Source organism: Anomalospiza imberbis, chromosome 1, assembly GCF_031753505.1.
Source record: "Anomalospiza imberbis isolate Cuckoo-Finch-1a 21T00152 chromosome 1, ASM3175350v1, whole genome shotgun sequence".
Lineage (NCBI taxonomy): Eukaryota > Metazoa > Chordata > Aves > Passeriformes > Viduidae > Anomalospiza > Anomalospiza imberbis.
In genome coordinates this window covers 35,593,067-35,619,234 of record NC_089681.1, presented here as the reverse complement: position 1 = coordinate 35,619,234, position 26,168 = coordinate 35,593,067, and the positions used below count along the sequence as shown (strand labels likewise).

The 26,168-nt window shown below is 37.7% G+C and overlaps 1 long non-coding RNA gene across 1 annotated transcript in view; it reads left to right on the top strand.

Moving 5' to 3' along the window:
* The first annotated feature begins 5,321 nt into the window (after positions 1–5,321).
* Positions 5,322–26,168, top strand: part of LOC137477432 (uncharacterized) — a 64,149-nt gene continuing 43,302 nt past the window's right edge. The window contains exon 1 of the long non-coding RNA XR_011001001.1: positions 5,322–6,149. This is a non-coding gene — a long non-coding RNA (uncharacterized lncRNA). The remainder of the gene's footprint in view (positions 6,150–26,168) is intronic.

Genomic DNA, 26,168 nt, shown 5'->3' with positions numbered 1-26,168 from the left:
CAGTTCCAAATGCATGTTTGTGTTTTAACATTCACACTGCAAAGAAATACAGTTAACAAATAAGGTTTGAAGGAGGAAAAGCTCACATAGACTTAAAATGTGACTTGAGTAATATGACTCAGCCACACAATTTCTAAATCCTGCTGTATTAGACTAGAGCTGACAATGATTCCCAAGGTGCTATCTCTACTCCTGCACAACCAGTTTTTCTTATTACTTATAATTTCTAGACCACAGTTTATCAATATATTGGTGTTACAGCTTTTTAAACCATACCTTTAAATTTGTCTTCTTTGGGTTCTGTTAACTTACTGCAGTGCTTGTTCCTCTGATATTGCATGATATTAGTGATCTTGCTGATCAATCACATCATTAAGATATTGTTTAAAAGATTTGAGTTTATATTTTATTATAGTTAACACTTTTAATTAAGCCTAATTTTGTGAAAAACAAAAAGCAAAACATTGTAGTACAGTAAAATTTGAAACATATCTGGAAGGTCCAAAACTTGACTTAGCAGTCACTGTCTCAGAATTAATGTGCAATCAGTTAAGTCAAAGGTACTTAGTATTACCCAGCACTTTTTATGATTGACATTTAAAAACCAAACCAAATGTACTTCAAGATTACTTGTATGTTTCTTCATTCTTTTCCAATATTCTCTATGTTTATTACTTTAACTGTTTTTCTCCTTGGGAATGGCTTCATTCACAGAAACTTTTGAATCTCAAAGTTCACCAGGAGATTAAAACCTGGAGTTGTTTTCTTCCACCTGTCTGGGACATTTTTGACTGACCCTCCCATTCTTGAAGTACATACTTTTAATTTGCCCATGAATCAGCTCCTGATCCACCAGTTTTCAATTGCCCAAATCAAAGTAAACCAAATCCGAATGATTCCTCTGGCATTAAATGAGCAAGGCTCAGCTTGTTCATGGGGCATGTAGGTTCTTGTGCCAGGGACCTCACGGCAGGCCTGGGGCATACGCTGATGGCCCATCATTATGTTACTCAGATTGTGATCTTGGCATGCAAATCTGTCAAAACCTGAAGTCAGTAAAACTGTTTGGGTTGCTAATTGTGTGACGCCCTGTGTGTGGGGCACACCTATGGGATGTGGTGTGATTAGAGGAATTGGGCGGAGTATGGGGTAGAGTCTTTACTTTGGACTCTATCCTAAATAGATACTTTTGCTAAATTAAGTGTTCCAGTGAGTGGATAGACACTAAGTTCAGTCAGGTCTGAAATGGGACCTCAGAAGTTACTTTATTTCAGTTTCTCCCTAAAGAGTGAAGCAAGCACAGATTCTTTCAAATGTGATGTGGGAAATAGTTATGCAGCCAGCCTATGTCCACAGTTACTTTCCAGGTTTGTTATAGGCCAAGTTGAAACTGAGGCCATGTGTACCTTGTTACTGAAGCCTCTTTTGATTGCTCTCAGACTGTTTTTATTTCATTGCTGCCAGTTTGAACAACCAATAGTGGATAATAATCAGAGTGCCTTACTAGACTGGATTGTTTTCAAGAAATTCCAGTATCCGAGCCCCTGGGAGACAACAGACTTCCCTGTGAGTTGGGTCAGGTCTGCCTATCAGCCCCTCCATTCCCCTTAGAAGGGAGTCTCCTATCACAACTATCCTTCTTTTCCTGTCAATGGAGGAGGTCCTGATGCAGGGTGCTGGTGGTGTCGTTTCAGGAGGCCCCACCATCCCAGAAGGATCCTTGCATACCTCACCAGTTATTCGGCTTTCTAGATCCAGAGCCCCATACCTGTTGTAAAAGGTACCAGTCCTACTTGCCACATTCAGAGAAAGAGGAACCTTCTTGCTGGTACGTGCTGTGATGTGCCTCCAGCCTTCATCTTTAACAGACCCCTGGCTAATTTAACACCATTTTCTGCCGCTATTGGCTCCACACAAATAGTAGGAGAGGAGCCCTTCCTGTGTGAACTGGTGTGCAAACTGATGTGCCACACTCCAGCTTGTTCCTGCACCCTGGAACCATTTAAATCTCCCATCATTAAGTTATATTTTTCATTTAATATATATGTTTTAGAAAAAAGTTGGTCTTCATTCCGTTTATCACTATCATTATTTCTAAAAGCCTGAATGGTCTCATTGAACTCAAATTGAGACACTACTGAAGTTCAATGACATAGTGAGAGGCATCTGCTGGAAATTTTGTTCTTGTAACAGATACTATTTCAGCACTGAGAACAACACCAAGGACTTGAGTCTATATGTCTTTCACATTTAGAATTCTTACCAAAGTCAGGGGAAATCTTCATGAAGCAGAAAAGTGTAATAGTATAATTATTCATCTGCTGGAAAATGGCATATTATTCCAACACCTATTAAAATTGATACCTTTGTAAGTTTCTATCTCAACAATTTTGAAAGCAGTAAAATATGTGCAGGAATTGTTAAGTATTTTTTCTTTTCTGAATCATGAAATTTTGCCCTTAAAAGTTTACAGAAAGTCAAATACTAGACAAATATTTTCTCCATACTGTGGTATCCATCTTTCTACACAGTTTTCGTAAGCAAAAAGATAGGAAATTATAGGAAAAAAAACTACTAAATAAAATTCAGTGTGTCAATTCACTTATATTTTAAAAAGAAGTTTAACTGACACTAAATCAAGGCATTTTATGTTGTGATTTATTGGCAGTGCAACATGTTGACCTTCAAGTGAGGTGTTTGTCTCCTGAAGTGGACAGGAGAAAAGACACTCTGAAATTACACCGAGATGTGAATAACTCTGGTACTTCTCACTCATTCATTCTTAACAATTAGTGTTATTTATTGCAAATATGAAAATAAGGACTTGTGTTGAAAGAGTCTGCAAATAACTTTTCCATTTTCTGACTAATGTATCATCTCTAGAAGACAGCAAATGGAGTGAGGCAACAATCACTTCATTCATCATCTGGTATGCATGGGAGTGTCTCTCTCTCTCTGTTGTCTCCAATACAGCTCTGCCAGGATGGGGCTATGACCCAGAACTCTGAAAAGTAGATATCATCATGCTAGCTATCACAAGTGGCCTACTCTTTTTTTTAGGAAGCCATTTTTATCAAAAGCTGTAGTATAAGCTACTAGATCCTTGCAGAAGCTGGTTACAGAATAATTTGTGTAAAGGCTGTCTCCTGTTTCCAAGGGATGTTGTGCTTCTGCTCAGAAAATGAGGTGTGGTCCTTCCCAAACACCTGATTTTACTGTAATATTTAGTATTGGAACGATGGACTTAATTATTATTATTACCCTATTGATAACCCCCCATATGCATTTATAGGTCCTGTTTATGTGTAATAATGACTGGAGTTAGAAATGTCTGATTCTGCTAAACACATGACCCTTAGCTTTCATCTTGAAAGATTTTGTCGTCACACTTAGCTTTGAGCATGTGAGTCCAAAGTGTACCTGTATTTTGGCTCTAGCATCTTGGCAAAGAGCTGCTTGAGCCTGAGGGCTGCGTGCCTCAGCTCCACTTTAAATCTTTGGCTCTGGTCCAGCGTTGGGCTTGGGAAAGGTGCCAGATCAGTGTCACTCAAGGCTGAAGTTCTTCCATACCTTCATGAAAAGGCAGTATTGTGGATCATAGCAATGCTGGATTTTTCACACGTCTCAGCAGACAGTGCTGTACAGAAGGAGTTGTGTCTTCCCTGACAAAGTGCTTCGACCACTGGGTTGTTCAGATTGATCCAAAGAGTCAAGAACCTCAGTTCTTCAGTTTTGACTGAGCAGTCCAAGTCCACTAATTTATTTGATGTTACACCTCTATAAACAGCTGCCCAGCACAGATAGTGCTTGTTTTGATCAAGAGGCAATACAGGTTCAACAAAACATGGAACTAGATTCCAGACTACTCAAACCAGTCAAAACAAGTCAAGTGTCTTTCCTAAGCCCAGCCTGCACTGTCCTCCTCCCTTGCTAAAAGGCTCCTCAGTGCTGCAATTTGGCAGTCAGCAGGCTATAGCACTGAGAGAGAATTTCAAATTCAAAGATCATCTCGATCTTAAAATGTCAACAAAACACCTGCTCTTCCAGTATCAAGAGGCCACTGATGAACCACAAATGCCATTTTTAATTATGTACAGATTACTATGTGGGAAGTTTAAACCACCTATGTCAAATTTTTTGGTGTAAACTTATAAAGCAGTGAGTGCTTAGTCTGCCAAAACATTCAGGAAATGCCTTTTAAGACAGGTTACTGGTAATACTCAACAGCACAGACCCAGCAGTGCCCTGCTGCCTTTCCTGTGACAAGCAGAGTATTCATCCCCAACATCTTCACTGCCTCAGCCATCCTCTCTTTTAGATGTATGGCATTTTGAAAAGCAGTAAGTAACACCAGATCAAAACTAGATAGTTTATTTTCTCTGACAAACCCTTCTAATACCATTCACAGGATGGAAATACTTGTGCCACAGGATCATTGATAAGTGCTGCATGCAGAAGAAGTATTTAGTTCCATGAGCCTGTCTGCGTCCCTTACGTTCTAAAGAGTAATGCAGCGGTGGTAGAGGTTAGAGAAAGAAATCAGTTTATTCCACCCATGGATATTTTGAGCAGCTCTCTGACCTGATACTGAGTCGATGATGGTCCTGTTTCAAATGAAAAGCCACAGTAAAAAATGTCCATAAATAACTAAATAAATAATGTAATGTGTGTCATTTTTGCTGCATTCACAGGATTACTGAAATTACCATTCTGATTTGAAAAAGAAAAGCAGTTATTAAGTTTGGATATTTAAACTGAGCAAAAGCATTTTTCCAGCAGTGACTCACAAAAGAGGAAGAACAAATATAGATTTTAATACTGGTATATTCAAATGAAAATTTACATGGCCACAGAGAGCTACACTGAGAATGTCTCCCTCCTCACCAGCCCACAGAGGTTTGCACATATGGTAGCCCACTTTGTATTGCTTGGAAACTTTATCACAACATTTGCAAAAAGTGATTTGTGTTTTGGGACAGTAATTCATTTTTTAGAAACTTTCTTTTTATTCACAGCTAGAGGTGGGCTGAAGCCAGTTGTGCCTGAAATGAAACCAAAAGCCTCATGAGCAGATGGCCTAGCATGTTCAGCAAAAGGGCTATCTGGAAATGTGATGTATTCTTCGCTAATGAAGAACCTTGAGGACTATCCTCTCTGTTTACCATCAGCCTCTGAATGTGTATCATTCCCTTATTCTCACAGGCACTGCTGCAGATGAAATATAAGAAACAGGAGTAGCACTAAGATTTAAAAATCTTTTTTGTTGTTGTTGTATATTAATTATATTAGATTTGTTTTGTTGTTGTTGTTTTCTTAATACCTAGCAGCACAAATACCTCTAAGGGTTGAGTTGCCTATTTATATGAACTGGAATATATCTGCATATATAAACTGAAACCGCACTAAATGGACATTATTATATCCCTTTCAGTGTCTTTAATGTAGGCTGCCTCACCTGATTTTTCTCCCAATTTATTCAGTGTAGGATGGAGGAAAAGAAGGAGACACAGTTCCTACAGGCTTTCAGCCATTCTCTAGGTTAAAGCTTCCTTCTCCAGCCACTCCTTTCCTCTGGTTAATGTAATGTTTGCCTGGCTTCCAGTGTCAGATCTCAGTGTGGCTCCTGCCACATCACCATCTGCTATTTCAACACAGCCAATTGTGTTCGAGATCAGGACACATAAGTGTGTTTTAATGGACAAACGTGAATATGTAGGTGTCTACTGATAAGGTGGATAGTTAAACTCCCTATGGTAAATGGTGACAGCTATCCTTGAATGGACAGGCACTAGCATCATTAGCTCTGGGCTCCACTCAGCATAGCTCTTCAGTAAGCACCAAGTAGACACTGAAAATGCCTGCAAAAGAAGTTTAAGGTGTTTAAGTATGGAACTAAATCCCACCTTGGTTGATTGCCAGCAATACTTTTCCCTTCTCCCCAAAATTGTCACTCAGTCTTTTTGTATTTCCATTTCACTTGTTTACCTGCTCCCCTTCCTCCTATGTGTCTTGTTTAATTCCTAGTTTTGTTGTCTGATATCATAATTTGTTCTGGAACAACGTGTTCAAAATCTGCTCTTGAACAAGACAACCTTTGTTCATACCTGGTTGAACTGTCGCTCTGATAAAGTGCCTTCCTCCTCCTGACAGTAAGTTTGACACAAATGATTTATCCTCTCACCTCAGCTTCATATTGTTTGTACATATTTAATGTACAAACATGCTTGTTTGTTTGCTTGTTTTCCAAGGGAGGGAGATTTGTCATTAAATTTTGGCTCTGTTAAAGAAAAGTGAATTTTTAATAACTGATTAGTATTTTAGCTATCAGTTTCTAAACCAACACTGCCTACAGTCTTGTTAATATGCCTGATCCTCAAGCATGCTAATTTTTAAACCCTTTACAATCAAAGAGAGATGTGGAAGTTTAACTTTTGTGAAGGGTCTCCTCCATGGTGGTTTGTGACTGTGTCTATATGAACAACACAACAACAGTGAAACAGAATCTGCGTGCAACACACGAGTTATGGTGATAACGCTGAAGAATCGTCACATTGCCCCAGTTGTATCTCTCCAAGCAACAGTGAGAGAAGGCTAGTGCACATACAACAAAACTATACATTGTATTCTAGGGATCATTGTGGAATGATTTAAACTGCTTTGCTCCAGCCTAACTGAGATCAGGATATGCCTGTATGATCAATACAGTAGGCATGTTGACCTAAACCTTCTGGAAATAAATAAATACTGTCAGGAAGAGTCCTCTTGCAGGGAAACAGACAAAACCACCTGACTTTAAACAGACTTTTGAAAAACACATCTTTTATGAAAGCTCTTGGGAGCAGGAGTTCTTTTCAATCTCCCGGGGCATAGCAAGCAAAGCAAGGTAAGTTATCTTGACACCAAGTCCTCGAGCAGCAGATCTTTTGGGGAATGAACAAAGTGCTCTGTAGAGCCAGCCTGGCTTATCATCAGAGTCATCTGTATCCTTGAAAAGTACAGCTGGGGTTAGGGAAGCTGCAGAGAACACTTATGTTAGACTGACATGCTTCTCCAAGCAAAGGAATCACCATGACTTCAGTTTCAGGCTAAGTATTTTTAGTGTTCTTTGCTCCTGGGGGGAGTTTCTATCATAACCCATTAATTTGCATGGAATTTATTGTTAGATATAAGACTGTTGGTTTGTTTTTTTCTTTTATTTTTTTTTCTTTAAAAAAGAGAGAAAAGTACTTGAAAAAATTCCATGCTTTTCAAGAATTTTCCTTATTACAGCAACCCTGTGTGAGTTATTTCCAGCAATCCTGAACTTTGGACTGAGAATCTTTATCATATTAAATAGTTACTATGTTGTGCAAATAAATATATACATATGAATGTGTACAAATTTCAAAAAATATTTCTTTCCACTGTTTTGGTAATTTCATGTAATTATTGACACTTCGGGAGTCATGCAATTTAAAGCAAATAATACTCAGTTGACTAGTCTGCCAGGAGAAATAAGTATGTATTGTAAAAAAAGAACAAAGACTATATTTTTTTCCTCCTGGTTTTCTTATTCCTCATTAAATAGTAAGTTACTTTTGACAGCTGTTCATTTTTAATTTTGGCCATATGGAGGCATAGCGGAAGGATGTTTCCAACATTCTACCTATCCAGGATTACTAAAAATGAGGGAAGCAAATGTTAAATCCACAAAACCATACAGAACTGAATTTTTCATTATTTTTCCCCCCAGAAAAAGTCAAAAAGACAATTTCCAAAAAGTATCAACTGAAATTCTCATAAAACTTGACCAGACCCTGCTAAGTGACTGGAAGTAGGAAAAACGGTTGCAATCCTGTGGTGAAGTAGGATTTCGAGAGGTGGGTGTTATTGGTTCAAATGAGGCTACTATTCTTTGTGCTTCCCCCTGCAATTAATGTTTACAGATTCATGTTTACAAATTAGTGCAGTTTTGCACCAAAATTCCACAGTTATGATTTTTTCTTTTTAAAATCATATTTGTATAAGCTAAACTAGTGGTGTACAGACTGGAGAGTGGATTGCCTCTGCTTCTTTTGTACATGTGCTGGCAACAGAGAAGTTCACCTGTTTTCCAAAAGAGAAAGGAGAAGACACATGGCTCCGCCAATACTTTCAGGCTTGCATTCCTGAAAGAAGCAATTCAAAAGCTAACATTTCATCTGTTTATTTACTACATGCCAGAGTCTGGTTTTCTCAGTTGGTTGTTAAACAAAACAGCTGTCTACTACACATCTGTTTACAAAACATATTACCAGATTTTGCAATGAAAGATTAGGAAAGTTTGTTTTAATTTGAAATTAGATTGTGCAGCAATCTTAGATCCAGTATCTGTCCCTGAATCTTTGCTTTGCTGTGGGACAGCGCTGACCAAGTAACCTTCAGTATCTTCTTACTGTCCTGCCTAATGATCTAGACCACATGTCAGCAGCCTTTGGTCACGTCGTTTGAAGCTTGGGGAGACCAGTAATGAAAAGACAGGTCAAAGGAAGATTTATCCTAATTTAGCCCATTATTGCAAATGCATTGATTATCTACGTATGTATTTTATAAATCATGATTGAGATTAAACATGGGATTCAAAGACCATTGACAAGAGGAACACTGTTGTACACAATCTAAGCCTCTTCTTTCACCATGGGCTGAGGTGGGGTAATTAACCTTTCCTTTGTCATGGACTAAGCATGTATTCATAGATGGATATCACCTTTCAGCTCATATGAGATAAATAAAAAAGATGCAAGAACCTCACAAAATATCTGAGCCCTGAGTTCTGATTTGATCCTAGCTTCTATTTGTGTAGCTTCTCACTGCCTTCTTTCATTTTCTCCACCCTTTTGCATGGATTGAAAACGTCTTTACTTGTGAAGGATATTCTGCTGAAAAATACTTGCAAAGTCTTTGAAGATGTAATGCACTGTTCCATTAAGTGAATGACCCAAATCCTATTTGAACAAAGGCCTATCTGGTGGCTTTCTTTTGGGTGGTTGTGTTGTGAAGCCCTAAAAACCCTGTCATTAGAAAGCTCTCAGCATCTGTTCTCTGAAAATCAGAGCCACTGAAGACAGTTGCAATACCAGTTGTGTTCAGGTGGTTGTCAAACGGATCTGACAGAGCTTACTGGAGGCAACAAGAAGCAGTGACTTTCAAAAACTAAACAAACAAACAAACAAAAATATAAAGGAGAAAAGAAAACAAAACAAGAGATAGTAAAAGATAGTAAGAGATAAGAACAGACCTAATCTACTGTAAGTAAACTCTTTCCCTCAGTTGATCTGGACATCTTGAAATGTGCACAGAGATATATAATCAAACCAGAATGGCTCTTGCTGGGACAAAGTTTCTGGCTGTGTATGATAACAATTATTTTTTAAGTATGAAGCTCACTCTTTTATGTCATGAAAAATTCCCACAACTTCTCATTTCTCAAGGGGAATTCCAGGCACACCAAGTGAAAATTGTTTAAAGGAACATCTGTTTTGTCTCATAAATTATATGACAACATCTTAATAGAAACACAATGTGCCTGTATATATTTCTGTGCTTTCACCCATTAATTACAGAGAATATTAAGGTTCTATTTTACCATCCTTAAAACATCTGGTGCTGAAAGAAGCAGCAAGGAGAAGGGAAGCATAGTTATGTTATTAGACTCAACAATCCCAAAATACTGATCAACAGTCATTACTGTCTGTTGTTTCCATATTAAGTTAGTATTTAATGTACAACTCATTGAATATGGATATATTTAATGAAGCATATATTTAAAATAAATATATGTGTTCTATCCTATTGTACAGGTTTTTTTTATAAACTCAATTTATAATAGTTAACAAAAGCATCATGTGGTCAGAATTCAAACAGCTTTTATAACTAGCTTGGTAACACATCTGAATTCTAATCTGGGGTCCCAGAAAACATCTGCAAGGCTTTCTTAGAATCCAGTACTACACCAGGAAGAACATCAAAGTCAAGCTTTTCATTCAGTCCTGTGGTCTCCATGCTGCTAAACAACCAGCAGGTGTAGAATAATCAACCTTGTCCCAGTGGGAGCAATCCCTCCTCCAGGTTCTCAGTGACCGCAGCCAAGGCGCAGGGTTGAACACTGTGTAAGAGTGAGAACCAACACTTCAACACTCGGACCTGACTCTCTGGCCAGAGCTGCCACAGCAATGCCAGGAGACAAAAGGAAATGAGTGTGAATACATACAGGTTTATAAAGGAAGGCTTCCACTTTATGTAAAACTAAAACAGCTCCAAATTCCAACATCTGTTTTTATGCTTTAAATTACCCCAAGTAGTTTCTTCGTTTTCCAAAACTGCACTTCCTTAAAATGCCTCCTATTACACTATTACATTTTATTGTGCATTAAACATCTGGTATCAACAGCCTAAACAACAAAAAAGCATGATTATGCTGTCAGACTTAATAATTCAGAAATATTAACCAGCTCTTATACTATCAGGAGTTTTACATCCAAAATTGGCCCTTAATGTGTATTTTGCACTTATGAGACTTTGCACATACCAGCATAAGATAACAGTGTTCAATCTTTCATGTAACTAACAGAGTTAATTTGCCTAAATGAAATCACTTTATCAGCAATACTTTTGCCCTGAAAAACCAAGGGATTATCATAGTGTGTTAAAACATACCAAACTGTGATCTGGAAAATGGGGGCGGGAGGAACTTCTTCTGTGCAATAATAGATTAGGAAAGCTATTTAGCCTTAAGCAAACTTGAGAGCTATGGAGGCTGAACCATGTGGAAGGAGACCATAAAGCTCCTTGCCTGTTCAGTAACCAAATGACTGCTGCTTAGTTAGCTGTAAGCTTCAGTTTGAGACCTTTTGCTCCCATATTTAATTAAAACATCATTGTCATCTTCTGTGAGTACTGAGCTGTAATACTGCAGGCCTATTCAAGATCTGTTTCTTAATTGGTCTTAAATAGGTTAATTGCAATTCAAAGAACAAGTCATTACCAGTGGGATGCAAGTATATGATGCAATGGGACAGAGCATGAGCTATTGGCTGTAATGCCTGATGAACAGCATAGTTATTATTTTAAGGTTATGGTTGGAAACATTTTTATTACATAGATTTCTGGAGTTTCCTTCACCTCCTCCTTCCTACTTTTGCTCTGTGAAGTCTACCCCTGCAGCTGTTACAAACTTCACATTCACTGCTTGTGAGTCTCTGCACTAATGAAAGGGCTGGGAACCTTTGGTGAATGGCATAACACCGATAATGGCGGCGGGGGGGGGGTGTTAAGAGACCTTTTTCTTTCCTTTAATAATCAACACAACAAAACCAATGTTAGTACCTGTGAAGTCTCACTGCCTACAGAAAACAGCCTTTGAACACCCATGGGATCCCCAGATTGTCTGTATGAGAGTGGTATGAATATGTACCAGGGATTTCATGGCAATGCTATTGCATTACGAACACTAACAATCAAAGCGTTTTAAAATGGTACTGCAAGTGTTTTCTGGCTTATCTAATATCACTTGATTGAATAACACTCCACAGCTTTGTTTCTCAGTTACACAAACAGATACTATTAATATATTAATGTTTCTGTGTTGTGGGCTCCAGATAGCCATCCTTTTCCGGAAATCTTGAAACAGTGTTGAATATGGAAAATGTATAGTTATATAATCCTCAGAAAGCCTAAGTAATTTAGGCAGTCAACTAGGCAGATACAGATTTTGCATTAATGTTTCAAAGAAAGTTGCATTTTTAATCCTTTTAGTGGCTTCTAGTCCTGCAAGGCACATAGTAACATCCCCTGGAAACTGAACAGAGGATAATGTAAACCTCTTCAAGATGCAACAAGACTACTATCTTCCCCAAATAACCTGAAGTAGCAGGGGCTGCATGTGCCTTGCCATGAGGAAAAAAGAAATCTGACGAACTTCTCTGGCACTTGCCTTCATTTTCACTCATGTCTGCTTCAACCAACAGGTCCTGGTACAATTGCACCACCTGCCCTCTCAATGGCTGTAGTCCTGAGAAGGAAAACACTCTTTCTCCTGTATGTTTCAGATTTTTATACCACTCACAGAAGTCCTGACATTATATGAAGGTATTTGCAGTAGCAAAGTGCAAAGAGGTATTCAGGGAAATCTCCAAAGCATCTAAGGCCAAAACTCTCTTGGGGTATGGCTTTCTCAGATAAGAATTTGAGATGAAGAAAGTGAAAGTGTTCTTGTGTAATGAAAATGAAACAAAGAGAAATTGTATATTTTAGTTTCTGAGGCTGAAAGGCTTTCCCATGGCTTTTTGAAACACTTCCTAATCTGTTTTCCTCTGAGATGTTGTTCTTTAGCCAGATGCCCTGAACAGAGAACACTGTGTCCCCAGCTTCACTCTTAGCTTTCTGGTCAGTGTAGTCTCCAAAGAGCTTAGCTGTCAGCAGGATTCATAGATACAAATTTGATGCAACTTGGGGTTAAACCATGAATTATTTTCAAAATTAGGACAAAGGTCTTAGTTGGCATTGAAATATATCAGGGCAGTGGAGAGCTGAAGTGCAATTCTGTGTTTAGGAAGTTCCTGTTTCCCACTATTCTGACTGGTACTTTACTGGTTGGTAATAGCTCTAGAAAATAGAGTTTGGTATCATGACCAGATAAATCTGTATTCTTCCCCTTATTCTTGCATTTAACATAATAATTACCTAAAGAGCTTGTTTTCAAGGAGGCACAAATAATGTATGTTTAACATGCCTGAGCAAACACCTTAAGCATGCAGGCAGGGGCAATGTAGCTAGTGGATAGCAAAAAGAAGGTTATTTTTAGGACTTTGCAAAAGCTAAATCTGAAGACTCATGTCACATAGGTCACTGAACAGCTGTTAGACTGTGAGCACTATCAGTCTGCATTCAAATCAGTGAGCTGGAGGTAAGAGAACAGATTTTCAAATACTGTATATTCTCCTTCAGCTGCTTTTGTTAATCATAGAATTATACAAACATAGAATGTTAAGGGGTTGGAATGGACTTTAAGGATCATCTAGTCCCCCCACTTCCCTGTGTACAGACACCTCACTAGACCAGGTTGCTCAAGGCCTTATCCAACCTGGCTTTGAATACTGCTAGGGTTGGGACACCCACAATCTACCAGGGCAACCTGTTCCAGTGTCTAGCCAACCTCACAGTGAGAAATTTTTTCCTAATATCAAACCTAAATTTTTCCTCTTTCAATTTGTACCCATTGCTCTTTGTCCTATTGCTCCAGCTCCTGAAGAATAGTCCCTCTTTGGTTTCCCAGTAGGCTCCCTTCAGATACTGTAAGGTTAGAGTGAGGCCTTCATGCAACCTTCTCTTTCCCAAGCTGAACAGCCCCAACTTCCTCAGCCTGTCTTTGTAAGGGAGGTGTTCCTGTCCTCCTATCAACTTTGTGGCTCTCCTCTGGAGTTGCTCCAACATTTGTGTCCTTATTTTGGGAGCACTGGAACTGTGCTCAGAACTTCAGGTGAGACCTCACAAGAGGGGGAGAATCACCTCCTTTGTCCTGCTGGCCATGCTGCTTTTGATGCTGCCCAGGATTCAGTTGGTTTGAAGTATTACAACTCTGAAATTTTACAATTGAAACTTTTCAACTCTGAAAAAGTGGCAGCCCACACTGTGTGGGATTCATTTGACCATGTATATGTATCTGCCAAGGAGACTCTACATATGAACTACTTACCTTGACCCCTTTGTTATTGACAGAGAGACATCCTCTTTCAAGTTGTGATCCATCCCATCATAAAGCAGATGTCAAAGACTGGCCAAATACATTCTCCTTTTCTCTTGACCACTGAAGAAGCCAAGAAAAACAATCACAGATATAAATAAGCATGAGTTACTGCAGATGTCCAAATTTTTTGAGATTATACAGCCCTTACACCTCTGCTAAGAAAGTCAGAACAGGGACCACATTTTTTATTATGTTCATGTTAAGGGAAACTGGATTCAGGAGAACATATAAAACCCAAACAGAAAGTTTTCAGCATCTAAACAGGGTCTTTAGAGGTTCATTTAGTTGACAACAGCAACATGAGGACTGAAAGGAAAACTCAGTCTCAAACTTTCCAGAGAAGGTGAAGACAAATAAAATATCATTAGTCTCGAGTCTTGGCAGTGGGAGGACCAACATCCTCCAAAACTGCCAAGAAAACATGCTGATCACTACCTACAGAGATTTCACAAGTCAGAGTTTGCAGGCAGCAGTAATATTTCCCATCAGAACAGCTGAGAAATTGCCATTGAGGAAAGTCATTAAGAAAATGACAAGAATTTAGGTACACAATCCTTTTCTCTAAAGCATTCTTTTTCAAACAAAGACGGGTAACTTCTGAGCTAAATACAAATGGAGAACCCTTGCCTGATTCCACAGTACCCACTAACATAAGGCCATATTTCAAGGCGCATTTAATGGTACACTATTAAATAGCCTTTCTTGTATCAGTTTGTTATTTGTGGAATATGGTTCTATGTGAATATTAATCTCTTGCTGATAAGTTACAACACTATTCTATCATATATGAAACTTTTATATAGTCACAGGAAAAGAACAAAAGGTTCACAAATGGAACAAAAACAGAAAAAACATTGGTTAGGAGCAAAGACAGGAAAAACATTACAGTAAGTCAGCTGTTGGGGCAAACTGAAAAGTCATGTAACTCGGACACATCTGTGTCTATGTGAAGGTATTTGCTATATTTTTCCTACACATTTTCTGTTCATATTTTCTCAATGTCCACAATACTCCACTGACAGAGATGATTGAAACCTACATTACAACTTGATAAATATCTCTTTTTTAAAAGGTAATGTGACAGAAGCAAAGCCTTATACTTGGAATCTAAGCACCCATTGTGTCCAGTTTTTCCAACTACTGTAAATTAAGAAAAATTACTCTAGGATTTTAAGTTATTTCTCTTAAGCACAGGATTTCATTCTTTCTAGCCAAACAAATTATTTCCCCTTGATGATACTTAGAGTGTAGTAAATACTTGGGAAAAATCAAACAGAATTTTTCCTACAGAAATCCAAGGATACATGACCTTATCACCAATCCTAATTTGGCAGATGTAAACTGTCTGTGTTGTCTCAAGGAAAATGCAAGGCATTTTTATATCTTCATTTGCTCTTTTCCATTCATCCAGAGTTTGGTAGCCTCTAAAAGGAACATGTATATTACAGTACCATCTACATTCTTACTTACAGCTGTAATTTTGTAATTTTATAAGTCAATTGCTTTCCTATTGCTCTACAGATTCCCTGCCTTTCTGAATTATTCTTTATATAATTATAACTGTTAACTTAGAAACAAACTTATGTGCATCAAGACATAAGTTGTCCTGAAGGTCTGGAAAAGAATCAGGGAAGAAGAACATAATAGTGAAGGCAGTTAGGAATAGAAGATATTTTTCAAGTTGCAAGACTCATTCTTCTGGCCAAGGGTCCAGAAAAGGGAAAAAAATAAAACACAAATTCTAGCACTGTAATTGTAAACACTAATAAAGATAGCAAAAGAAAATATTGAAAACAATTTGATAAAATATAAAAGCAATGACAAGAATGTTTGTCATAACAGAGAAGAAATTGTGTGTAACCACTTTTGAGGGCTGAGAAATTACTTAAATATGAATAGAGCTGTCAATAATAAAAATGCTATCAGAAAAAATCTGTCTGAATTCTCTGTGTTGAGGGTTGCTCTAGAAGAGGACACACAGTATCTTGTACAGGAACTTTTCTGTACAAGGAAAAAGTTATAGAAAGAAATATCAAGAATCTCGATGAGGAGAGAATGCCATGAGAGTCTTGCAGGGAGTCTCTTCTAGAGGCTGGAGAAGAAGCTTCTTCTGTTGGAATTATAAATAATCTGGAAAGAGGGGTGACAAATTTGCAGATGATTCAAAATCATTCATGGTAGTGAATGTCTACAAGGAGTTATGAAAGGATCTCATGGTACTGAATGACTAAGAATAATATAGGAAATTCAATATCCATAAGCATCAAATAATGCACATAGGGAGAAGCAATCATCAGCTATGCATACACAGTGAGATGCTTTCATTTATCTATTACTGCTCAGCAAAGAGATCCTCACTCATTGTGGATATGAAGATTTAAGTTTATTAGTCAGAGGCAGTAAAAAATCCCAGATAGATTGTTAGAAAAGATTGGGAAAGGAATCAAAAAACAAAACAGAAAGAGCATTATGCAATTGTGAATCCCTGTGTGTCCCATGAGTTCTGCATGTTGCTGGTTCCTTCCATATCAGGAAGGATAAAGTAGAAGAAGAGTGTGAAAATGGTGATCAGAAGAACAGAGAAAGGATTCCTTCATGAACAGAGATTAAACAGACTCAGCTCTGCTCAGTCTGGAAAAGGACAGTTTGAGGGAAAATCTGTAAAGTCACAAACATCATGGGGATGAAGAACTGGGAACAACGAGCAGTTGGCTCTCTCCATTATCAAAAAAAGTGCATAACCAGGCAGCAAAACAAAAATATATTATTTTTTCACATGGTAATTAAGTTGTTGAGCTCATTTCAAGAATATCATAGACTCTGTACATGGGTGTAAAAATAGGGTTTTTTAAGTGGAAAGATGTGGTTGACATGTCCAGCCCATAAAGTATGCAAGACTACAGAAAATGGGAGTGTGTTTGAGAGGAATGTTGAGATGTGCATGCTCTAGCATTGTCATATATTATTAAAGAACACATACTGGATAGAATAAACTGTGGCCTGACCTAGTATGAGGAGATGTACAGAGTCCAGTACATCCCAGAAGCTTTCCAGGCTTTCACCATCTCTAGTTAACATCAGTTTGTCCCTGTCTGTAGATACAAGTGTCTAGAACTGACTGTGGATTTCTCTATTTGAGAAACATCTTTAAGAAACAACACTGCCTTTCTGTGCCACATGGGATCACTTAGTAAGAGTAAAGAAGAGGCTTTTATGAAGAGAAAAATATTAAGAGTGACTGTTACTGACCTCATTTGGGGACTGGATGGAAATTAGAAAATCTGTGACATTTCAGAAAACAGACTTTTTTTTTGCTCTTTTAATAAACATCCAAACTCTGTAAGGCAATAAGTCCAGCAGTAAGTTATGTGCTACCTATCTCTGGTAATAGATGCAAACATCTCTCCTTATGGTCTCTCTTAATGATGGACATTCTTCTTTGCAGACAAACATTTTGCTCATTTCTGTTTTTAGAGATGTTATAAATCTTACTTCATGCTTGGTGCTAAAACTGCTTGCAGCAGGAATGGGAAAACAATGGTTGCAGAAAAGATTATGCTTTAAGAAATTAAACTAACGTAGTACCAAAGCCTTCTGTAGCAATAATTTTGCTGTGTCCCAGTATTTGGGATCTTTGTGCTGTGTTATTTCCCACATCTGAGCCTTGGCAGGTGGAGAGGTGCACTTAACTTCCTTCAGCTCCGTGCCATTACACTGTATTTGTTTTCACTGTTTGCACAGATGTAACTGTAAAAACTTTACTTGAATGGGAGCTGTGAGAGCTTGGGAAAACCCACCTGGAAAACCAGCTCTTTTTTTTTTTTAATATATTTTGTTCAGAATAGCTTACCAAACTTGTAGGCTTAGGGAGAGCTTAAATAAAACCAATGTAGAGTTTTAAATGGGGGAGAGGGGAAAGGTCCATGAAGCAGAAGTACAAAACCATAGTAAAAAAAAATAGATGGCTGAGTTAATGGGGAGTCAGAAGCAGACGGTGCCACTCAGAATTGATTTTGTAGATGAAATGTATAAAGAGCATAGAATGGGACAGTGGAACCACCAAAAGGTTGAGCAAGAATTTGTCTTACCCCTCTGCCCTGGGAATGTTACACACCCACTGCCCTTCTGCCAGCCTGCTAAGGCTGTGGGAAGTAGGCTGGACTCTGAAAAATGGCAGTCTAGGACTAAGGATTCAGTGACACTCACAGATTCAACATGGACATTTTCTATCTACTGATGAAAAATGAAAAGTGTCTCTTTATAGCTGCTAGCTATGAAGACACTGTGGCTTTACAGCAGCAGCAGTGCAGACACTCCAGGCCAAAGATGGGCTTTCAAAGTCCCCGTGAAGTCCTTCTTATGTGGAGCAAGGCTGTACAGATGTGTTGTGGAAATGAAGAGTCTGAAAAGGTGCACAGAGAATTGTTCGTGGCAATGATTCACTAGGAGGAAAGAGCAAAGTTTCAATGTTTGGAATGAGTCAGCTTTCCTGTCTAATTGAATGGCGCAGGAGCATCTCTGTATATTCTCTGTACAGGGTTACTGTTATAAGTTCAACATGATTGGTCAGAAATATTGCAAAGAAATCTGTGATAAGGTCATGGATTGAGGAGTGAACATTTTTTGCTTTTGTTTCATTTGGAAAAGCAATAGTCACAGCACCCTAGATGTTCCCATATTATTTTAATCCCCAGGAATCATCTTGCTTCCCAAGAGCAAGGGCCAGCACTTAAAAACTGAGCTGGATGCCAAATAAAATTAATAGAAGGGAAGATTTTCTGTCAACTTATAAATTTCTTAACACTTAAACACTTAAAACTAGAAACACTAGTGCTTCCCATCTTCTTTGGAAAATAAGGTGCATTCTAGGATGAAATCTAGTATGAAAGTGTACCATTCATTTCTGCAAAAATGAATTTATTTTAAAATAAACCTCTTGTTTTAATTTATGGAGGGTGTGACTATTTAGACAATTACTGGTGATGAAAATGAGAAACCCAAAGCCTCAGTAATATTAGCCCTTGGGGAAAGAACAAATTAAACTGATACTATTTGCAGTAAAGAATTAGCCAAACACAGGCATGCTACGCACTTGCAGAAGGGCATCAATATCCCAAAGAACTAAATGCTGATGAAGATAGGAAAAAGAATATTCAAAATATAAGGAAAGAGGATTTTTTCCATCATAAATGAATAGAACTGATCATTTCAAGGATTTATTGGGGTTTTATAATGCATAAGTGTTTCATACTGTCCTTTGAGTAAATTATTCTTAGTTGGATGATTTCTTAAAGGTTTGGAAACAGAAAATAGGTTTGAAAACTCAACTTTCCACCCATGATTTAAGTAAATGTTTTTGCAGGCCTAGCTCAGTTCCATACCTAACCACACTGAGCAAAATGAAAAAAAAAAAAGAAACAACAAAGAAGATGTAGGTTAGAGGCCAAGTCCTGGTGCAATTTAAATGGATATCACTTCTCTGTTTTTAATTTTGCGAAACCACTTTGTATACAGCTATCCGGGAAAATTTTCAATCTTAGCCTGAATTTAATAATGTACTTAGCCTGAATGTAAAAACTAGGCAATCTTACTTTTCTTACAACACCATTTGTCCAAAGCGTCAATATGTGTTTTTTGCAAGAAGATATGAAAATTAAACCATGGGGGTCACACCATCCCATTCATAAATCTGCAGCCTCCAAGGTCGTGATCTGCCCTGGAATTCTTTCTTCGTTGGTGTCCCTTTTGGGAAAAAATCCCCTGAATTCTTAGTATAAATTATGTCTTAGCATACTTAGAATTTTGTTTTTTCTTTTGTAGATTTAATGACCCATTTCCCTAAGCATGGATTTGTCAGGCTCTTGCATTGTCTGTAGTATGGAACTTAGAGCATCTATTATTGGAGGTGGTTGCTTTTCTGCCTATACCTTGCTGCATATTTGGATGTAAACTCTATATCAGCATGTGAACACCATATCATTTTCATCCAAAATAACAGCATGAACAGTAGAAAAGAACCAGAGGAGCTTGAGGCATGTCCATAGCAATGCTCAGAAGGTAAGTAAAGAGACAAGCCTGAGCCAGGCTGCAGATACAACTTATATTGTGTACATGTGATGTTTACAGAAGAGAACAATGGATCAAGTGAATTTATTACTACTGTCCTGAAAGTTGTTGTTTGGTGGTATGAATCTGTCACTTACTTGTTTGTGTCATGGCAGAGAGATAGATATAAACAGTTTCTCAGTGCATCTTGACTCTACTTATTCTTACATTTTACAAACTAAGGACAGGACTTGGAGCAAACCGGTCTGCAGCATCATGACTGGCTCTTTGCATTATTTCAGGAAAGAATAATTCCACTGCAGTCAACTGAATTACATAGAAGGAAATATTGTCTATGTTAACAAAATCTAACTAATTCATTTCGCTGGCATAATTCACATATTCAGTGACATGACTTGGTAGTATCAGTTATAACGGGAGTACTGTAGCTAGTCTGGAGTACATACCGAATTTAATCCATGTGTTATTGTAAACACCTTACTGAGCATTAAGGAATGTATTTTGCAACAAAACATGTATAATAGAAACAAATCATCAGCAAACAAATCTGCTTTACTGTATCACTGAATGCAATACAAGGTCATGCAGTTTTTACCAGGAGCTACTGTCCTCCTGCTACCATTAAGGGCATAAAATTATTTGGTATTCTCCAAATAGAGAGTGATTTACCCATCAGAAACATTTCCTTTAACCTAATTTATCTGTTGCTGTCAAAAATACATATTTTTAAAACTTTATTTCTAGAGAGTCATTAAGTGATTAAAACCAAATGAGAGGAAAGCAGACAGTTGGTAGCACAACATAAATCATAATCGAAAACATCCTGGTAGTATAACACCGCCAGACATTTTGAATGGTTTGCGAGGCTCTGAAGAGTTCCACCGTAGTATGGCTTTTTAACATCCTGCTCAGTAGTTAAAGGGTATTCAGCCTGATCTGCTTTTGTTGATAGCTGATATTATTTGACATTTTAACAAGGTTCTGTATTTGCAGAAGCATCTTATGGCACCACTTTCAACATCAGAGTCTATCACAAAAAACATTTCAACTGTTTTGCAAACAAACTTTCTTCCAGTTAATAATTAAACAGAGGAACAGCTTGCGGTATATGCTTGGAACTAATTTTTCTATATATAGTTGGAAATGACAAGAGCACATGAAGATGTGACTGAAGCCTGGTAGCATTTAAATACTCAGTACTTCCTCTGTTACCTTGACTAGTGTAAAGTTGGTTCCCAAGGTAAAAACTAAGTGGTCTGCTGGCATATGGTATAACCTCCATTTGAGCGCTAAAAGCTGGATACTGTTTTTGTGAAACAGATGTTGTTGAGTGCAGCAATGCACAACTGACTCTATCTAACAGCTGGGAATCCTTCGTGACCCATATAGCTAGAAATAAACATGGTCCTATCCTTGGCAAAAGTGTAAGGAAGCAAATTTTCATTTGTTAAGGGCTTATCAAAATGAAGAATAAATGTTTTTAGCCATAAACTGATTTTATTCACAAGAGTAATCTTTCCAGCAGCTTATGCGATGGCCTCATAATATTACAGGCACCCTTTGCCAGATGAAGGCTGCAGTTGCACTGACATATAGTGCAGATGGAAAATAAACATCTGCCTCAATCAAGAGAGAAGACCAAAGACAAGGTTGACGAATATTATCTGGCATGACTATCTTTGCAGGAAAGCATATAAATGCTACAGGACCAAAACCACTGGCATCGTCTGGTGTTGTCCTTATGTGGTTACTGACCATGAAGAGAGATGATTAGTATGCACTCTCCAAGGAGGAGTAGTGCAGATGCTCAGGATGATATGATTCCAACTCACTAGTATGTGTTTTGCTATAGCCATACTATGCTAGCAACAGAGCAGTTTGAAATATTTTTGTTCTCAGCATTTCAATGACATTTTGTATCCTCAAATGTACATCTTTTTGGGGGGTGTCAGGAAAGAGGATGTTTAGTAGCAATTACGTTGCTCAGCATAATTTAAAAAATTGATATAGTAGCAATTTTCAGCACTTTTTTTCTTAAATATGTTTGGGAAAATAATATTTCTGTCCTGCTTTGAACACAGCATGTTTAGAGAAAGAGTTAAATGCAAAGATCATGCAATTGACAGCAAACTGTTTGACTTATTCCCATTTTACCTTTGGGGGAGAGAGTAGTAGACATTTAAGGTAACTCTATATATGTGCATGTATGCACAAACCCACCGAGCCGATATGGGATTCCTCTGATTGTCTGATTCTCCCACAAAGGATTATGCACTGCAGGATGACTGTAGCTTCACAGGTTTTGTTTTTCTAGGAGTGTTTCTTTGTCAGAGTAAAACAGGAGTCTTACCAGTTTTTGGTAATTTTGATGGCATCTGATTTAATATCTAATTTTTGACATTATAAGTTCTAACTGCCTGTAATTTGCTCCAGAATAGTTACCCAGGAGGGGCATATTAATGATTGTTCAGTCTTAATTAGTGGTTTTAATCTGGAAAGAATCACATGCATGATGCATATTACCTAAATTAGTGGGAAACTTATTAAAGACAGAAAACAAATTTAGCATGAGGATGAAGGTGTAAATTTGAAAGTTGGATATTTTAGATCTAAACAAATCCTGGCAAACAACCAGAAATGTGCCCAACACAGTTAAAAAAACCCAACAACCTCATGATATTGAACAACGTTTCCATTAAGCTCCAGAACTTTGAGCCACAGAGCAATTTTTGTTTTCTTTAAGAAATAATAATTTACTTTGTAGATATTACTTAAAAGGTGAGCTTTCAAAGTCCAAAAATAAGAAAGAAAGAGGAAGCAGAAAAGGAAAGGGAAAGTAAAGGGAAAGGAAAAGAAAGAGGAAACAGGAAAAGGAAAAGGAAAAGGAAAAGGAAAAGGAAAAGGAAGAAAAGGAACCAGGAACCAATATATACAGTCTCAAGAGTGTTTATGACAGTCTCCTGCTTGTCTATCTGCTTTCTTAGTATTTTTTATTTTACAAATTTTATAATTTATAGTCCTAGTCTTTTCTATTTTACAAAGTTATATTTTACAAATATAACCTCTCCACTTTGGGGAATGTTTCAAGAAATTGGAATTTGACTGGCAAAGTTTAATGGGTGCACCTAGCTGTACTCAAAATTATATTTCCCTGCCATGTGCCACACCAGATGTATCAAGTGAAAGGGTGCAACTACAAAAGACGACAGCAGCACCCTCTATGCCTCACATCCCAGTGTATATCTGTCAGCAGGAAGGATGCAAACCCTAAAACATTTGCAAATTTTAAGGGTTTCTTACCAGCAATTCTCAGATGCCAAGCATAAGAAAAATGTGCAAGATAGGTTAAAATTGGCAAAACCTCAGTTTCATTTTGGATATTCAAGAGGATCTGGACATTTTTCCCAGGTTTTTTGTTTTGTTTTGGGGGTTTTGTTTATTTCTTTGGTTTTGCTTTTTTTTAACAAGGTTGCCTCCCGCCTCTTGCCTGCCTCGAACAGCAGTATGTTTCCTTTAGGCAATTTTCTACCCTTATGTGCTGTTTTTATTTCATAAACTAGTCATCAGACTTGTCTTTCCAGCTGTAGCCCCAGCAGACATCCTCTCTAATGCTCTAGTCTTAAAAAATTAATTTGAAGTAATAGACTAAAACAAGCTTGTTAAGGATGGTGTTAGCTGAACCAATCACTAAAAGCTCTAGTTTTCAAAAACATATACACATCTATATGTGTGTACGGCACAGGGACAATAGGAAAGTGACCTTCTCTGAATGTGCATGAAGCTTCACAGGCCATGGCTGACTCCAAAATGTACAACAATAACATAAGAGTACCCTGAATATCACCCAAATGCTCCACAAGGCATCATTTTTGATGACAACTGTTTGCAACAATAAAATTCTCAATATATATGGCAATGAGACAAAAGAAAACTCACATAATCAAGTGAAGGAAATCAAAAGGTGGGACTAACAGCAGCATTGCAAGTAAGGGCAGAACAGCTCTGGTGGCTTCTCTAGATATGAATAAGACATGGCTTTCTGGATGACATTCTAAAATAGCCCTAAGCTTGTTCAAGCATCAAGAATGATGGAATGATCTCTAAACTAGTTCAGTCACATTGCCATTTGGCACTTGCTGCAGTTAAAGCACTTACCACTATACTTTCTTCTTGGCTTTTTTCAAACTTCTTCATTCTGTGTTGGATTTCAGTGGTTTTATCATTTCAGTCCCAGATGACTTTTTCTTTCTGATACATACTCTGAGAACTGACAGACTTAAATGGCACAACCAACCTTCTATACTCATCAGTAAAAAGTGCTGTTTGGTGAGTGATGTCAAGATGTGCTCTTTCCTACTTAACCAGACAAAACTTGGAGTGTGGAGTATAGAATTCAATCTTTTGTACAGTTAATGCAGAAGAAGGAAAGGGTTACAATGTCTCAAATTTTTTTTTTTTTTCAGTTATGTAGGTTTGGGATTTTTTAAAGTAGCTCTATCATAGCTTGAAAAATAAGTAGAAATTTCACTAGAATTTTGCCCTGGTCTGATGTTTTCTGAATAATTTCATTATTTCAATTTTTTTTTTGTTTTTATTGTCTACATTCCATAGGCTTTCTGTTTGATACAAAATAGCACTAAAAAAAGTGGTGAGATGCTGATAGGGCGAGATGACAGATTTTTGTCATTCCTAACATGTTAGTCATTTGTTTGGCCTAGTATTTCTGCCTAGGATACCAGTATGTTCAATGATTGTGGGTTTCTTACATGACACACCCGCCATCAGAAATCTCTGTTTCATGCCATCACCTGCAATATCTGTGTTTTCTATCAAAAAAACAGGAATTCAAAATTAACCATAGCTATTCCATAACATTAACAGCCTTGTTTTTTATGGGACTGAAAATGAATTATATATTTATAACTTCTCTGTATATTTACAGTTTGCACATAATTTTTATATTTTAAATATTTTTGAGCAACCTAAAAACTGGTTTCATTTTGTCAATGCTGCTGTAACTGATTCCTTAATTTTAAACTAAAATGGTCATTTAGACCCCTGTATATTCAGTGGAAGGATATATGTTTCCAAAGGACAGTACACTACACCTTCCTAAACAATGTTTTGCAGATGAGAGGAAATGTTGTGTTCAGGTTCAGCTGGTTTAGACTGGAAAATTGCTGTTTAGGCAGCTTGAGTTCACCCAGATAGACAACTGTGCAGCTGAACACAGCATACCACAAGTCATTACATGTGGAAGACACTTTCCTGGCTTCTCATAGCCTGTACATTGGTAACAAGGCAAATATTGAGTTTGAAATTTAACATGAAAATGACAAAGGACAATTTCTTTATTAGGTGTTTCAAATACACACAAATATGTGTGTACATATGCACAATATGTGTAAAATGCAAAAAAACCCCAAACATCAAAACCCTGAGTGGTCTTCCTAAGATTATGGTTTTTTTACTTGAGACTGCTTAATCCCATTTTGAGCATAAAACTGCACCTAGGAAAACCTCTGAATTATTACAATCATAAAATGGAGTGTTCCCAACTCTGCCTCGCTATGCTTGGTGCAGCGCTCCCAAAGGAGCAAACCGAGCCCAGAGTGTGCCCTTACGCAGAGATCCCAAGGCCATTTCCACAAACTTCATCTCACTTCTGCACACAAAACAGAGACTGCACCCTTCACATGGGGAGAGGCATGGACAGTGCCCTGGAACATCAACACCAGCTAAGCTTTTTCACACAGCTTGTTCGAGCAGACAGCTGCCCACACTCAAGGCTTGTCCTGCAATATGGGCATCAGTATTGCTGCCTGGATTTTAAAGATAAAAACCCCGAGGAAGAGGAGTGACAAGCTGCTTGGAACAATGGGAAGAGTGAGTGACAAAGAAGGTTTAGGAGGTCCATTCTTCAGTGCCTCAGCCCTCCAGATTATGGCTTTCCTGGTTCCTAAAACACCATGATTTGTTAATTATGTTACTTTTGCCAAATCATGTTTATGGGAGCTAAAATGTTTCTGTGTTACTACTATCATTATATATATATATATATATGAAAGCCTGAACACAGGGGAGCTAGTTCTACAGTTCTACAGGCTATTTTGATTTCAGTGAAATAAAAACATTAATAAAATAATTTCAGGGCTGTATCAGAAAATCCTTTCACAGGAAGAAAAGGAAAAAACCCAACAGCAACATATAGAAATGCAATCTTTTATTTTTAGAAGAATGGTAATATTTCTCTGAAAGTAACACCTGATTCAGCAAACTTATTGAATAAGGTCCATTATGTCTGCTTGAAAAAGCTATAAGTTGAGATATTTTAAGTTAA